Here is a 15,732-nt window from a genome sequence, read left to right as displayed (position 1 = left end):
CTTGCCTGGCAAATCCCATGGACGGAGGAGCCTGGTGGGCTGCCGTCCATGGGGTCGCGAAGAGTCGGATATGACTGAGCTACTTCACTTTCACGTTTCACTTTCATGAATTGGAGAAGGAAATGGCAACCCACTCCAGTGTTCATGCCTGGAGAATCCCTGGGGCGGCGGAGCCTGGTGGGCTGCCGTCTATGGTGTCGCACAGAGTCGGACACGACTGAAGCGACTCAGCAGCAGCAGCAGCAGCAGCAGCAGTAATGTATGTGTGATTGCTGCAACTCCAAATTCAGAAGTGTGGAAAAAAATAGTCCCTGTTCACACCTCAAATCACACTCTCCACCCAGAGTATTGAGGTTAACGCTGCAGGCGTACCCTGCTAGAACTTTCTGTGAGTCATCTCTCGGCAGCCGAGAGACCCTAGTAGTTCAGGTTTACTAGGCACATCGTCGTGGTGCATTTTTAGCTGAGCCCTATGTCCTTCCCTGGTGGCTCAGGCAGGAAAGAACCTGCCTGTAATGCAGGAGACCTGGGTTCCATCCCTGGGTCAGGAAGATCCCCTGGAGGAGGGCCTGGTGACCCACTCCAGGACTCTTGCCTGGAGAATTCCATGGACAGAGGAGCCTGGTAGGATGCATTCCACGGGGTCACAAAGACTCAGACACGAAGGAGCGACTCACGCATGACGGAGCGACTCACGCTCACACTTTCACGTCCTGGTGATCCCCCGTTCCTTTCCATTTGTTGCCTGATTCTGAAAAAGGGCCGCATCTTCCTTCTATTTTAAGCCCCAGAGTTTTGTTATTTCAAACAAAGCAACATTAAAAACCCGCCAGGCACTCTGTGTGAGCATGGGAATTCTTCTATAGAACAAATGATCAGAAAGACATCTGCTGAGTTACATGGTGTGTGTTTTAATATTTTAAATGAACATGGCCAAATTGTCCCCCCAGAAAGCTGGGCCAGGTGAAGCCCCTTGTCCTGTGCCAACCTGGACGACAGGTGAACCTCCCAAGTGATTCTGTCTGTGTTCCCCACGGACCTGGAGGTTAGATGCTCTCATCTCACACCCTGAGAGTTTCCCAGGGTCCGATATCTGAGCCCTTTGCCATTTCCCACCTTCGTTGTTGGTCTGTGTTGATATTTTTTTTCTTGGTAGTCAAATTTATTAAGGTATCATTGCTATACATTTTAAGTTTACAGCTGGTTGATGTCTGACGAGTGTATATACTCATGTAAATATCACCCAGGTCGTGATACAGAAAACTCCCATCATGCCAGAAGCTTCTCTCTTTGTAGTGGGTCTCCTCCCCGAACCTTACTTGACCCAGGAAAGCACTGATCTAATTTCTGATACCATAGGTTAGTTTTGCTTCTGCATATGTTAAGTGAAATCTCCTACTGGGTATCCTTTTGTGTCTGGCTTCTCTCCCTCGACCGTGTCTGCCAATAAATTACATGTACTGGCAAGTATTTTGTTTTTATTGATGAGTAGTATTCCACTGTGGACACACCACAGTTTATCCATCCATCTACTGACGCCATTTACATTATTTGCCCATTAAGCTGCCATAAACACGCGAGAGTCTTTTGGTGATCATGTTTTTTGCTTGTCCTTAGTGAACACCTAGAAGTAGAATCTGAGCTGTAAGTATATGTGTTTAAGAAGGTGCCAGACTGTTTTCCTGTGTTGATATTTGAGGAGCTCTCCATGGATCAAAACGCAGCCTCTCACTTGGAGTCCCGGAGGCAGTTACCACCCCTCCCCCCTGTGAATTAGTCTGGACGATTTCTGACCCACATGAGTGAGTTCCCAGATGCCCATCCTCCAATCTCTGCAGATTTCCATCGGGACCAAGACCTTCTCACAGTTTCGTGGGACACACTTTTTTTTTCTTAAGCCTAGTTTTTTGTATTTTAGCATTTATTTTGGCTGTGCTGGGTGTTTGTTGTGGCATACAGACTCCACTGTGACCTGTGAGATCTTAGTCCCCCAGTCAGGGTCTGAATCTGGGCCCCCTGCCTCGGGAGCATGGGGTCTTATTCACTGGACCACTGCGGGAATCCTGCACACACATTTCTTAAAATTCAAAATTTCTTGGCTCTTCTTTCAGATGTTGTCCTCTGTAAGAACTTAGGGCTCAACCTGTTAAGTCTCATCAATTGCCCTGAATTTGTAGGTTAGTTTTGGGAGAACTGACTTCTTTTTTTTAATCAAAACTGAGAATCCTATGTATTGCAAATTTCTCACTTTATTCAGTTTTTTCAAAATTTCTTTTCAGTGAAGTTTTACAATTTTTACTATCTAAGCCTTTCATGCTGAGCACCGAAGAATTGATGCTTTTGAACTGTGGTGTTGGAGAAAACTCTTGAGAGTCCCTTGGACTGCAAGGAGATCCAACCAGTCCATTCTGAAGGAGATCAGTCCTGGGTGTTCATTGGAAGGACAGATGCTTAAGCTGAAACTCCAGTACTTTGGCCACCTCATTCGAAGAGCTGACTCATTGGAAAAGACCCTGATGCTGGGAAGGATTGGGGGCAGGAGGAGAAGGGGACAACCGAGGATGAGATGGCTGGATGGCGTCACCGACTCGATGGACATGAGTTTGGATAAACTCTGGGAGTTGGTGATTCTTGGGGTCGCAAAGAGTCGGACACGACTGAGCGATTGAACTGAACTGAAGCCGTTAACATTTTTTAAAATTCATTTTCAGATTTTTGGGGACTCTGGGAAGCAGTATTTTTGAAGATGTATTTTCATTGGTCATTACTCGTACAAGAAAGTTAATGACTATTGAATGTTGCTTTTTGATCTCACAACTTGAATAAATTATGTCATTAGTTCTAACTTTTCAGTTGGTCTACTTCTGACTTCTCAGTCATGGCTTGAGCTTTTTATTTTAGAATGTTTTAGCTTTTCAATTCTTTTATAAAAGTACATTTATTAATGCCTTGACTATGATATCTAGTATAATACTGGTAAAAGATAAATGTTATCAAAAATACTGTAAATGGTGAAGATCCTCCTCTGTTCTCCTGACTGTAAATGTTACTCACGCAGTCATGTCCAACTCTTTGCGTCCCCATGGACTGTAGCCCGCCAGGCTCCTCTGTCTGTGGGATTCTCCAGACAAGAATCCTGGAGGGGGTTGCTGCTCCCTTCTCCAGGGATCTTCCCGACCCAGGGATTGAACCCAGGTCTCCTCCATTGCAGGCAGACCCTTTACCATCTGAGTCCCCAGGGAAGCCGGCCCCTCCCCCTGACTGTAAGGGGGTACTTTTAAAATTTTTCTGTTAATTACAACTTTGGCTGAGGGTTTCTAGAAGAAATCTTTATCAAGGCGGGCAAGTTTGCTGCGTTCTTTTTTTGCTAAGAGAGCTCTTTTCAGAGTTTTGGTAGGAAAGGATCTGGAATGTTTTCAACACCTTTTTTCTTTTCTCCTCACTGAGCCCCGTGGGTTATATTTATAGATTTACTGGTACTGAGAATCCTTCCACCCCAGGACTGAAACCTATGTGAATGCAGGCTTTTCCAGCCCCATCCTGGCTGTGCCCCGAAGCTCCCCGTTCTGCTGGTCTGGGTGAATTCTCCCTCCCCGCTGGGCTGAGGGTAGGTGGCCACTCTGCCGGGACTAGTGGGGTGGGAGGGGCTGGTGGGCACCTGTGGCTCTGTCCCCCGTGTCCCTCTGGCTGCTGTTTGGCCAAGGTGTGAGGGATGCTGTCTGTCGGGCCTGGCTTGCCTCAGCCAGCTTCCTGCCCTGAGTGTCCCCCAGTCTGGAAAGCGCCCTGTAGAGCCCTGGACCCCCCGTCCTGCCCTGGGCTCCCGTGGCCCACGCTGTCCCTAGTCAGCCCCGTCTGTGCTCACGGTGGGCCGTCCTGCCTCGGGAAGCCTGGCGTGGCCTTTCTAGGGACTGCCCAGAAACGGGTGCGGGCCTGCAGGAGGGACTCCGTCTCCCGCGCCTGCTTGGCAGGGGGGCTCCTGACCGAGCGAGTCTCTGAGCAGAAGCCTGGTGGAGGGCCTACAGGTCCAGGGCCTTGTGCACCCCAGGCGGGCGGAGTGCCCCTGGCCTTCCCGAGCCCAGCCTCTGAGACCCAGGGGCCTGCGGTCTCTCTCCGCACGTCTTCCGAGTTGGCCCTCTGGAATGCTGAAGCTGGGGTGCGCGGCTGAGGGCCGCCCAAGGGCTGGAGGGCGGAGGCTGCCCCTCACGAGGTCTGGGTGCCAGCCTGCGCCTGGCTTTGTGGGCCTGCTGTGCCCGGCGGGCTGGCGCCCTGGGAAGATCCACAGAAGGGGCCACACGGCGGAAATGAGACCGTGCAGCCCTTACCCGGCTGGAGACTGCAGCTCGGAGACGGGGACCCTCGGCTCCCGACCCGTGAGCGGGCTGGTGCCGTCATTACCCGTGGGCGTGTAGCTCAGCGGCTCCCTGGGGCCTGGCACCCGCCCCTCGGCAGCTGTCGGGGGGCCTGCTGGATCCCGCCTCCCCCGAGGGCCACAGAAAGCCTGCCAGTGAAGGACACGCAGCGCGGGTGGGCAACCCAGACAGTGGAGGCGTCTTCGGGACCCTGCCCGCCCATCCTGAAAGAAAGTTCAGCCAGGGGTCCCAGCCCTCCAGGGTCCCACCTCTCCAGGGGTCCCAGCCCCCCGGGTCCCAGCTCTCCAGGGTCCCAGCGCCCCGGGTCCCAGCTCTCCAGGGGTCCCAGCCCTCCAGGGTCCCACCTCTCCAGGGGTCCCAGCCCCCCGGGTCCCAGCTCTCCAGGGTCCCAGCGCCCCGGGTCCCAGCTCTCCAGGGGTCCCAGCCCTCCAGGGTCCCACCTCTCCAGGGGTCCAAGCCCCCCGGGTCCCAGCTCTCCAGGGGTCCCAGCCCCCAGGGTCCCAGCTCTCCAGGGGTCCCAGCCCCCGGGTCCCAGCCCCCCGGGTCCCAGCTCTCCAGGGTCCCAGCCTCCCAGGTCCCAGCTCTCCAGGGTCCCAGCCCCCCAGGTCCCAGCTCTCCAGGGGTCCCAGCCCCCCGGGTCCCAGCCCCCCGGGTCCCAGCTCTCCAGGGGTCCCAGCCCTCCGGGGTCCCAGCCCCCGGGTCCCAGCCCCCCGGGTCTCTCTGCCCGCTGCCTGCTTGCCCAGGAGGCCGTCCTTCTAGCCTTTGTTTGCCTCAGAGGACAAGATGCAGGTCAAGCACAGCCATGACCCCACGGCCTTCATCCGTCCTTCCCCAGCCCCTCCCTGCTGCCCCCAGGAGCACTGAGCAGAGTCCCTGGGGGCCCTCCGGGCGCCGTGGGTGGTGGCAGCCAGCCCGTCTGACCCGGTACGTGGAGGGGCTCTGCAAAGCGTGTGTTGGGCCCCTGACCTCTGAAGTGGACAGGCCGACTGAGGGCACCGCTCACAACCCAGGACCCCCTCACCGGCTGTCCCCACCCCGCCCAGGGCTGGAGTCTGGCCCGCCGGCTCCCGAGGACCAGTCCTCATACCTGGCCGCCCCTGGGAGGGGGTCTTGGCTCCCTGAGGCCTGGCCAGCTCCTAACGCCCTGCAGAGACAGCGCCTCACTCGTGGATTAAAACTATAAAATAGAAAACGAACAAAGTTGGGGAAGGACTCTGAGACACCGTTGGACCCGATGCTGATTCTCCAAACCGTGATTTTGATGACGTGGCAGAACCAGCCCGCAGACCACGTTTCCCTTGAAATGCACAGTGGTTTTGCTTCTTATTTTTTCTTCTTTAAATTACAGGAGGAAGGAGCACTTGGCAGAGTCTAGTTCAGGACTTGCCAAGCCCAGACTATTTGAAAAAAAAAAAAATCACAAGGTTTTTGCCCAAACTCTAAGAAGACTTTGATTCTGTTTGAAATTTGAGGTCTGTGGAGATGGGCCCACCGGGTGGAGGTGGAGCCTGGGGCCAGGCCCCCCAGTGTGACCGCAGTGTCCTGGGGGTGGCCTAGGTGGGTGGACCCCCCCGCCCTCCCCATCCCGTGCCATCTTACAGCTCAGCACCCTGAGTCGCAGAGGGGCACTGCCAGCGCTCGTTCAGGCGTTTACAGACTCCTCTCCACCTCACCCCCCCACCATGCAGGCGCCTGTGTTCGGGGGAGCACGTGGACCGTCTCCAGTGCCTCCCCCGCCACGTTCGGGACCCCCAGGGCAGCAGCTCTGGGAGGCGGTGGTGCTCCGTTGCCCGGTCGTGTCCGACTCTTGTGGCCCCATGGACTGCAGCCCACCAGGTTCCTCTGTCCGTGGGATTCTCCAGGCAAGAGTCCTGGGCTGGGCTGCCATTCCCTCCTCCGGGGGATCCTCCCGACCCAGGGACCGAACCTGAGTCTCCTGCGTTGCAGGTGGGCTCCTGCGCTGCAGGCGGGGCTCTTTACCCGCAGAGCCGCCCGGGAGGCCGGGGGGTCCTGGGTTTACCTGGCACAAGTCGAAGGGAACCGTCCTCGTGGTGCTGCTTCCGACGTCAGTGCCAAGTGCGAGTCCCCGGGACCTCCTGGAGTCCTGTGATTCACCAGAAAGACTCAGAACTCAGCAAAGCCGTTACATTCGGGGTTATGGCTTCTCCCAGGAAAGGACAGAGATTAAAGGCAGCCTGGGCAGACGCGGGGGCAGAGCCCAGGAGAACGCCGGACAGGAAGCCTCCACGGCCCTCTCCTGGAGTTGGGATGGCACGCCTCTCGGCACCCACGCCCCTCTGTCCCTGGGATTCCCCAGCCAAGAAGAGTGGGTTGCCATTTCCTCCTCCAGAGGATCTTACCGACCCAGGCATTGAGCCTGCACCTACTGTATTTCGGGTGGATTCCTTACCACTGACTCACCTGGGAAGCCCAGCGGAGACTCTGACTTCGCCCAGAACAACCAAGCCACTGCCCCCAGCTCCCAAAACAAATTTGCCACTCATGTCAGAAGCGGTCTCGCAGGGATGGTCCTGACAACCTGTTCCAGGTAAAACCCTGGACCCCACCCCCCAGAGCTGCTGGGGAAGACTTGTCCTACCGTCCCGGGGATCCTGGACATGGTGGGGGAGGATTGTCAACCCAGCCTGAGTCCAGAGGTTTTCCTGGGGCCCTTATGTGAGCATTCATTGACTGTCCAAGTGGCTGACCTCAGGGTCCAGGCCCTTGTGAGGTCAACTGATACCACGTGACCACCCCAAACCCCTTTGGCACTATTTGGCATGGCCCAAGTTCTCCAGGTGAGCAAAGGCATCCACCAGGTGGAACCTTACAGGGCTCAGAGGTCACTTGCTGGAAGCTGGGGGCAGTGGCGGGGTTGCTTTGGGAGAGGCCAGGTTCTCTGTTGGGCTTCCCTGGTGGCCCCATGAGAAAGAATGCCCCTTCACTGTAGGAGATGCGGGTTGGGTTCCTGGGTCGGGAAGACCCCCTGGAGGAGGAAATGGCAACCCCCTCCAGTGCTCTTGTCTGGAGAATCCCATGGACAGAGGAGCTTGGTGGGCTACAGTCCATGGGGTCGCAAGGAGCGGGACACGGCAACATGCGTGCTTCATGCATGCTTCTCTCACCAAACATAGGGTGATGGGGGCTTTGTCTTGCTTAGGTCTTGGGGACAAAGGTGCGTGTTTCCCCATCAAGCATGATGCTGGTGTGGGGCTGAGACAGGGGTCTCTACCAATTTGTTTCATTAAAACGTCATTAAAACTTTTTTCTATTTCGTTTTTACACTTTAAGTGAGAATGAATGTTACATTTCATCAAATGTCTTCACCAAATCCATGAGCTATGCCAGTAACTGCCCCTGAAGTAAGCCCTGCTTCTTATGGAGTGTGGTGTTTCAAGTATGCAGACAGGTTAGAACCCGCTTGCTTGCGTCTTATTTGGGACTTTTGCGTGGATCTTCATAGAAGAGAGCCACCTTTATGCACAACAGAGGTTGGATTTTGACATCGGTATCGTGCTTGCTTTGGGCGAGATCGGAGCTTTTCTGTGCACTCTAAGACTCTGAATGATGCTGGAACGATCCTTTTCTAGGGGGGCGGCTGTTGGGCAGACTTCCTGGGTCTCGTACTTTTTGGAACATTGCTGCTTAATGAATTTCTCTTTCTTCCGGCAATTATTCTATTTAGATCTCTCCCCCAACTCTTGTTAGTTTGGTAAATTATGTTTCCTAGGAGAGTGCCCATTTTACCCAGTCTTTCCACATTTATGTGCACAGATTTGTCAAGGTAGCCAGCACTTTCTCCTTGCAGCGTCTGTGGGGCGGCTGCTGTGAAGTGCCTGCACTCCTGGAACGTTCCTGTTTAAGAGCAGAAGGATGCGTCTGAGGCGGAGAAATGGGGGTGTCGTGCATTGCAAGCGCAGCTGCTTTGGAAAACAGGCCCATGGTTCACTGGAAGGTTAAACACGGTGTTACCTCGTGACCTGGCAGTACCACGCCACTGGAGTGTGTGCTCAAGAGAAATGAAAACACACGTTCCTGCAGAGACTTGTGCATGGACGATTACAGCAGCGTCATCCACCGTAGCCGAAAGGAGAAAACAGCCCAGCAGCAGATGTCCGACAGCGGGTGAATGGATAAGCAACATGTCGTCTGTCCATACAGTGGAATATTATTTGGCCACAAAAAGGACTGGAGTTCTGATCCGAGTTATAACGTGACGCATTATGCTAAGCGAAAGAAGCCAGTCCCACGAGGCCGCAGGTTGTATGATTCTGTTTACGAAATATCTAGAGGAGACGAATCTAAAGAGACAAAGCAGGTGTGTGGTTGCCCAGGGCTGGGGACAGTGTGGAACGAAGCTTCTTTTGGGGATGACGAAGATGTTCTAAAGTGAGATGGTGGAGATGGCTGCACGACTCTGTGAAGGTGTTAAAACCATCAAACTGTGTGCTTTAGGTTGAGTGGACTTCACGGTTATGTGAATTATAGCCCAGCGAAGCCAGTGGAATGGGGGAAAGCAAACAGCCTCAGCACACGGCCTTCTCATCTGAACGGGCAGAGACGAGCCTTGGAAGGAGGGCTCGGGGGTCACGTGAAGCAGTGCGTCGTGCCTGAGTAGGAGCCTTGAGGGAAATGAACACACAGCAGCGTTTTGGAGACAAATCTCCTCTCACGTAATTTATTGAAAATTCAAACAACATGTAGAGAGTCAGTCTCATCAGAGCCCGCCACTCTCATCCCTGCATCTCGGATTCCGGCTTTGCTAATGGTGCGGCCGGCAGATGTTCAGACTCCTGAAGGCTGTGGTCTGGGGTCTTTCAACCTTGACTCTGAGGGGGACGTGCTTCATGGAAGGGTGCTGTCCACCCACCAGACGCAGGAGTCGGGACACCCACAGCAGCTCCAGATGCGGCTGTGTCCCCGGGGGGTGAGGGTGGTGTGGGAGCCCAGCCCTGGCTGAGAACTGCCGCTCCGTCCAAACACAGCTGAGATCTTGCTGTACCTTCTGGAACCCAGGGGCAGCTTTCCCAGCCACACACACACAGTGAGCCCACCCCATCCTGTGGGAGACCGTTTATCCCCTCCACTAGCCGGGTTCCGGGGGCCTTGCCAGTTTTTTCATCATTATAGCAAAGGTTCCTGCCATACACATCTTTGCACAATTATTTTCTTAAAAACAATTCTCAGAAAGACAGGGTCAAAGGTCCGCACGTTTTAACCTTGGTCGTGTTTCCAGGAGTCCTCGAGGAAGAGCTGGTCGCGGTTCCCAGCACGTGGAGGCATGCAGGACAGCTGGGCACTCTGGGCAAATGCTGACTGTGGGCTGCTTTTCAGTCGTCCGACTCTGTGACCCCATGGACTGCAGCAGGCCAGGCTTCCCTGTCCTTCACCATCTCCCTGAGTTTACTCAAACTCATGTCCATTGAGTCAGTGATGCCATCCAACTGTCTCATTCTCTGTCATCCCCTTCTCCTTCCGCCTTCAAGCTCTCCCAGCATCAGGGTCTTTTCCAATGAGTTGGTTAGCTGTAGGTAGCCAGTCTGAATTTCGATTAATGTATTCAGGAAGTAAAGCACTGGTGTCTGATATAAAAGAACAGTTTCATAGCAAAGGATCACACTGGGTGTTAACTTCTGTAAATCTCGCTCCTCGGTTTTTTCAGTCTTTGATACGTGGAATTATTTCCCATGTCTCAGACGCTTTAATCACTCAGGGTTACTTTGACTCGGTGTTTTGGAAACAGCTCCACGGCGGGATCTGATACGTCTGCGTCCCGGCCCTGGCCTTGCGTGCTCACGCTCCTGGTGCTCCGTCCACGCTGCCGGCTCTCCAGGGCTGTACATGCCGAGCGGAGTGAGCGGTCAGCGCTCGCATCGCCCGGTTTGCCTGGGAGCTGGGGCGAGAGGGCTGGCGGAGGCTGGGCTGCTCCCCCATTCCAGGGCCGGGCATGCCCTCCAGGGCGGGTGCATGAGGACCCGGGTCGGGGGAATGGGGGAGGTGGAGGCGTGGGGAGAGCCCCGCGGGGAGGCAGCGAGGAGGAGGAGGAGAGCAGGGGTGAAGCTGGGCTCCGGGGGTGCCGGGCTGGAAACCGAGGCTTTGGGTGAGGGGTTCTGGGAGAGGAGACGCGGGTGTGTGGGACCGGGGTGGGGCCTTATCTTTGGGGATAAGAGAAGCGACGCCCTGTCCACAGAAGGTCCCTGGGGCATAGGGGGCAGTGTCTAGCCTCTGTGGAGCCCCTGGGGCTGGTCCAAGGGCTTGTCCCCCACCCCAGGCTCTGACTGAGCGCCTGGGCCCGGGGCGGCCTCTGGGGTCAGAGCGGCTTCCCGCCACGGCTGTGCTGCGAGCCTCAGGGGCGCTGACCGCGGGCGGGGTGGGCGCTCATGGTCCAGGGGCCGTGGGGGGCTGGCGGTGGGTGCAGGGTGGGAGCCAGGGCCTGTCCATGGCGGGTGCCCCCGCGGAGCGGAGGTGTGCGGGACTCCAGGTGCGAGGCCAGCGCCACCCCCCGCCGCGTCCGGCCTGTCCACTCCACTCCCACCCCGCCAGCCATCTCTGGCCTTCATCTCACCCCTGATTTTCCTGAAGTGTGAAATCATCGTGTCCAGTGGCTGAGTTTTCACAATCGGGACACACCCACACCACATAGCTGAGCCCTTCCAGACCCGCCGTCTCCCCGGGTGACACGCCCTGGCCCCCGGGGGTGGGCACTCCTGCCCCCGCCCCCACTTACCCCGGGGCGGGGACGGAGCAAAAAGCGCAGTCCCCAGCTCCTCCCCTGCCTCCCCTGTGGGCCGATCCCCCAGATCAGTGGCTGAGGCACCATGGTGTTCTCTCCAGGTCAGAGGTCAGAGTCCACAACCTCAGGGTCTGCAGGACAGGGTCCTCTGGGCCCCTGGGGAGCCATGGGGTCCCTTCCTGGCCTCCTCCAGCTCCTGGAGGCGCCTGTGCCCTGAGGCCCCCTCACCCGGAGCCTGATTCCTTCTCTGGCCTTCTGGGTTCCCTCGCACAAGGCCCCCCCCGTGGGGACAGTGGACCTCGGAGGCCTCCACGTAGTCCCACCTGCAGTGTCCTCTCTCTGGGGGCGACACAGTCGTGGTTTCTGTGTCTCAGGATGGGGATGTCTTGCCGGCCGGGTTCTGCCATCCCTGGGGGCTGCCCCCAGTGCGTTCTTGCCCCGGTGTGGAGCCCGTGGGCCGCTGTCTGCCGGGGTCGCCCGGCAGGTAGAAGGGCTGGATCAGCTTCCTGCCCCGGCCCGTGGGGGACTGGGTGGCTGGGAAGGTGGCACCCAGACCTCCTGCTGCCCCTCCTGGCGGCCCCTCCCTCCCAGGCGCCCATTCCCCCCGGGGGAGCCTCTGGCCTGCCCGCTGGGCACGAGGCAGGGTGTCTGGATCGCAAGTGACAGTCCTGCTCTGGGCGGTCAGATAGGCGACTCGCCCGCCAGGGCCCCGGCACCCTCAAGTCCTGTCCGTAGGTGAGGGGTGGCGGGCAGGGGCCCCAGACCCTCGGGTGCTGCGGTCTGACGCGCTGCCTGTCCCCGTGGGTGCCTGTGTGTGTGTCGGGGGTCAGGGCTGGGGGTGCCCACGTCCAGGCACACGGGGCACCTCTGGGGCAGGCAGCGGGTCCCCAGCTGCTCTCTGAAACATCCGCTTGAGGACCCGTGTGTGCTCCTTGGAGAGGCCGTTTGGCAGGCGGGCACCCCCCGCGGCAGCTCAGCACCCCGAGGTGGCACCTCCCATGGAGAGGGTCTCTGGCCAGGCCCCACTGGCAGGTGGCCTTGACCCGGGGCGGGGCTGGGGGGCTGGGCGCCCTGGCTCTCGGGGACCAGCTCGTCAAGGCCCTCCGTGCTCCAGTCTGCCTTGCTCTGCGAGGCGCAGCCTGGCGCCTTTGATGTCTGCGTCCCAGGTCCCACCCGGCCGGGCCCTGTCTGGGCAGGCATGCTGGCCCCGCCTTCGGGCTGCGGGTGCAGCAGCGCAGAGACCAGGCTGGGCCTCCCCCTCCCAGTTCAGACCCTGCTCTCCTGGGATCTCAGGTCCCTCCGCCCACCGCCCTCCGTCCTCAGAGAAGGCGAGCCTCTTGAGGGGGTTGTGGGGGGCAGACTGCCTGGGCAGGGACCTCCTCCGGCTCCTGGCTTGATCTGGGGGACCGGATGCCTGGTCTGCGGGGCCAGTGGTCACGGTGGTGGGGGCTGGGGAAGCGGAGCTTTCTCACAGCGGCTCCTTTAGTCCTGCCCGGATCCTGCGGGCCAGCGGGCATCACCCCACAGACCAGACTCAGAGGTCCAGCTGCCGGCCTGAGTGACCTGCTCGGTAAGCGATGGGCTGGTGTCACCCCAGTGGGCCTGACATCGCTTCTGGGTCTCACCCTGCCCCCAGGGGACCATGCCCGCTGCCTCCCCGCTTGGCTGTGCCTGCCCTCCGCGGGCTTGGAGGGGACCCTGGGAGGGCTGGCTCCGGCTGGGCTCCAGGCAGGGCTGGGGCACTGGACCATGCCCTGCCCTGCCCCTGGGGGTGGGCGTCAGGGGAGGGTGCACTCGGGATCCCACTCACTGTTGTGCCCTCTCCTAGGTCGGGGGATGACCCTCCATGGGAGCAGGACCGTACCGGAGCTCCAGGCTCCCGGGGGCTGAGTGGAGGTGGGTGCAGAACAGCGCCTGGGTCTCCTCGGGGTCTGTGGAGGCCTGAGTGGCCTGAGTGGATGTGAGAGTTGGACTATAAAGAAGGCTGAGCGCCGAAGAAGCGATCTGTTGAACTGTGGTGTTGGAGAAGACTCTTGAGAGTCCCTTGGACTGCAAGGAGATCCAACTAGTCCATCCTAAAGGAGATCAGTCCTGAGTGTTCATTGGAGGGACTGATGCTGAAGCTGAAGCTCCAGTACTTTGGCCACCTGATGTGAAGGGCTGACTCATTTGAAAAGACCCTGATGCTGGGAAAGATTGAGGGCAGGAAGAGAAGGGGACGACAGAGGATGAGATGGTTGGATGGCATCATTGACTCAATGGACGTGGGTTTGGGTTGATTACGGGAGTTGGTGATGGACAGGGAGGCCTGGCGTACTGCAGTCCATGGGGTCGCAAAGAGTTGGACGCAACTGAACTGAACTGAACTGAACTGAGTGGCCTGAAAGGAGATCCTCCAGATGCAAGTGGAGGGGCTGCCCGCCTGGCCCTCCTGCCTGAGGCCTCACGGGGCCCATGGAGCAGCCCCTGGGGGCTCCGTGACAGGGCTGGCCTGGCCGGGCCCTCGGGGAACCATTGTCTTGCCCCAGCTCCTTGACGCCCCACGAGAGTGCTGGGCCTGTGCCCTGAGCCTCCCCAGCCTGCCTGCCCTGGGCCCCAGGCGATGCCAGCCCCCCACCCGCGGTGCCCCTTCAAGGCTGTGGCTCTGCGCGAGTTTCTGTGCTTCTGCCTCTCGTGAAAGAGACTGAGACGCGGCTCCAGACAGAAGGCAGAGAGGAAAGCCAGCAGCTGGGTGGGGGCAGGCCTGCCGTTTGGGGTACTCACGGCCGCTCCTCCGCCCCCACCCCAACCCCCGGCGTCCTTCCAGCGCAGCTCCCTCCCTCAGCCTCGGTGGACAGGGCCCAGGACCCCCGAGGGGCCAGCTGGTCACACCCTGTTTTAGCCGCTCGAGGGGGAGCTGGGGCTTCGGGAGGGAGTGAGTGTAGACAGCGGGGCTGGGATCCACCAAGTGGTTCAAGATGCCAGGAGGCTTAGGGAGGGACTCAGGCGGCATTTCCTGTGCTTGCTTTGAAGAGGTGGGAACAAAGATGGGACCGTGGGCGTGGGTGGAGAGGCCCAGGCCTGTCTGGCCACTGAGCCTGGGTGGGCAAGGCTGGGGAGGGTGCTGGGGGCCTGCAGGGGGGAACGCCGGCCTGTGGGGCCTGTGGGCCCAAACAGGACCCGCTCCCTCCCGGCAGGCTGGGGCCCTGCTGCAGTGATGACCACCCTCGGGGCGCCCTCCTGGGGCTGTGGGGGTGGAGGTTGGCTTTCCAGACCTTCCAACAGTGCGCAGGTCTCCCCTGGAGCCTGTCAGTTACTGCGGCTCCCCTCCCCCTGGCCCCTCCCCCAGGGAGGGCGCTGACCCCAGGTCACATGCTGAACCTTCCAGGGGCGCCTGGGCCACTTTCCCAGCTGCCTGGGGCGGGGCGGGGCGGGGCTGCCAGGAGAGGGGCCCTCGGAAGTCCTTCCTGCCGCTGCCCTCATGCTGCCCAGTTCCCCAAACCCGCCTCGTGCCGGGCGCTCTTAGCATCGCACGTGTGGCCCCGTCTTCTCTGAGCTGTTGCAGTCACTCAGGTGGGGTCCCTCTCCGTGGGTACCTGGCCTGTGAGCTCACTCGGCAGGAAGGTGCCATTGAAAGAGACAGTGCTGTGGCCAGGTGGGTGGAGGACAGCCCTGGGGGTTGGGCACCGAGGCCCACGGGGGAGGCATGGTCTCACTAGCAGGTGGGTGGAGGACAGCCCTGGGGGGTGGGCACCGAGGCCCACGGGGGAGGCGTAGTCTCACTACAGGGGTTGGGGGGCAGGCGGGGGGCAGGGACAGCCCTGGGGGGTGGGCACGGAGCCCCACGGGGGTGGGCATGTCCTCATTATCTGGGGTGGTGGGGTGGTGGGTGGGGATGGCCCTGGCCCCTCCCGCCCTCACCCTTTCTCTACATGCCTCTCCCCGTGAAGGTGGGGACGGCCACATCGCAGCTCCTTGGGAGGGTGAGGTCTTCAGGCCGGTGCGGCCTCTCCCCTTGGTCTCTGGCTGGGGCAGGGGCAGGGGCAGAAGTCGAACTGGGAGCAGAGAGAAGAGGAAAAGTCGATCTCCTAACGTCTGGCCGGTGTCCCAGCCCTCGCCTGCCTGCAGGAAGTCAGGGGGACTGCTGGCTGGTGCGGGGGCACCTGCGGACAGACTGCCAAGGGCTGGGCTGGTTCTGGAAGTGGGGTGGCCCGGGGCAGGGGCGGTGGGCCTAGACCTCAGCACTGCCTCCTGGGGCCAGGCCCTGAGCCTCCGCACTCTGCCAGCCCTGCTTCCAGAAGGAGCGAGGACAGAGCCGCAGAGTGGTGCTGCCCGCCTGGGCCGGGCTGCATGACCTGGGGTGCCGGGAACCACTCCCCTCTCCCCTGAGGGCCTGTGAGCCCTGCTCTCAGGCAGAAGGGTGCCTCACTGGCTCCCCAGGATGTGCTCAAGCGTAAGCGCCCTTGATCCCCGGGACTAAGGGGGCAGGTTTGAGGACCCCAGGCCCTGGCTGGCCTGTTCAGAGCTGATGTCCATGGGTGGGGGCAGTGTGGAGATTCTTATCATGTTTCTGCCCGGCACGTGGCGGTTGGACCCCATTTGGGAGCCTTGCACGCCCTGTGTTGCTTCAGGCTGTCCCACCTCACCTTT

The sequence above is a fragment of the Budorcas taxicolor genome, chromosome 3, assembly GCF_023091745.1.
Source record: "Budorcas taxicolor isolate Tak-1 chromosome 3, Takin1.1, whole genome shotgun sequence".
NCBI classification, from domain to species: domain Eukaryota; kingdom Metazoa; phylum Chordata; class Mammalia; order Artiodactyla; family Bovidae; genus Budorcas; species Budorcas taxicolor.
This window is presented reverse-complemented; position numbering follows the sequence as displayed.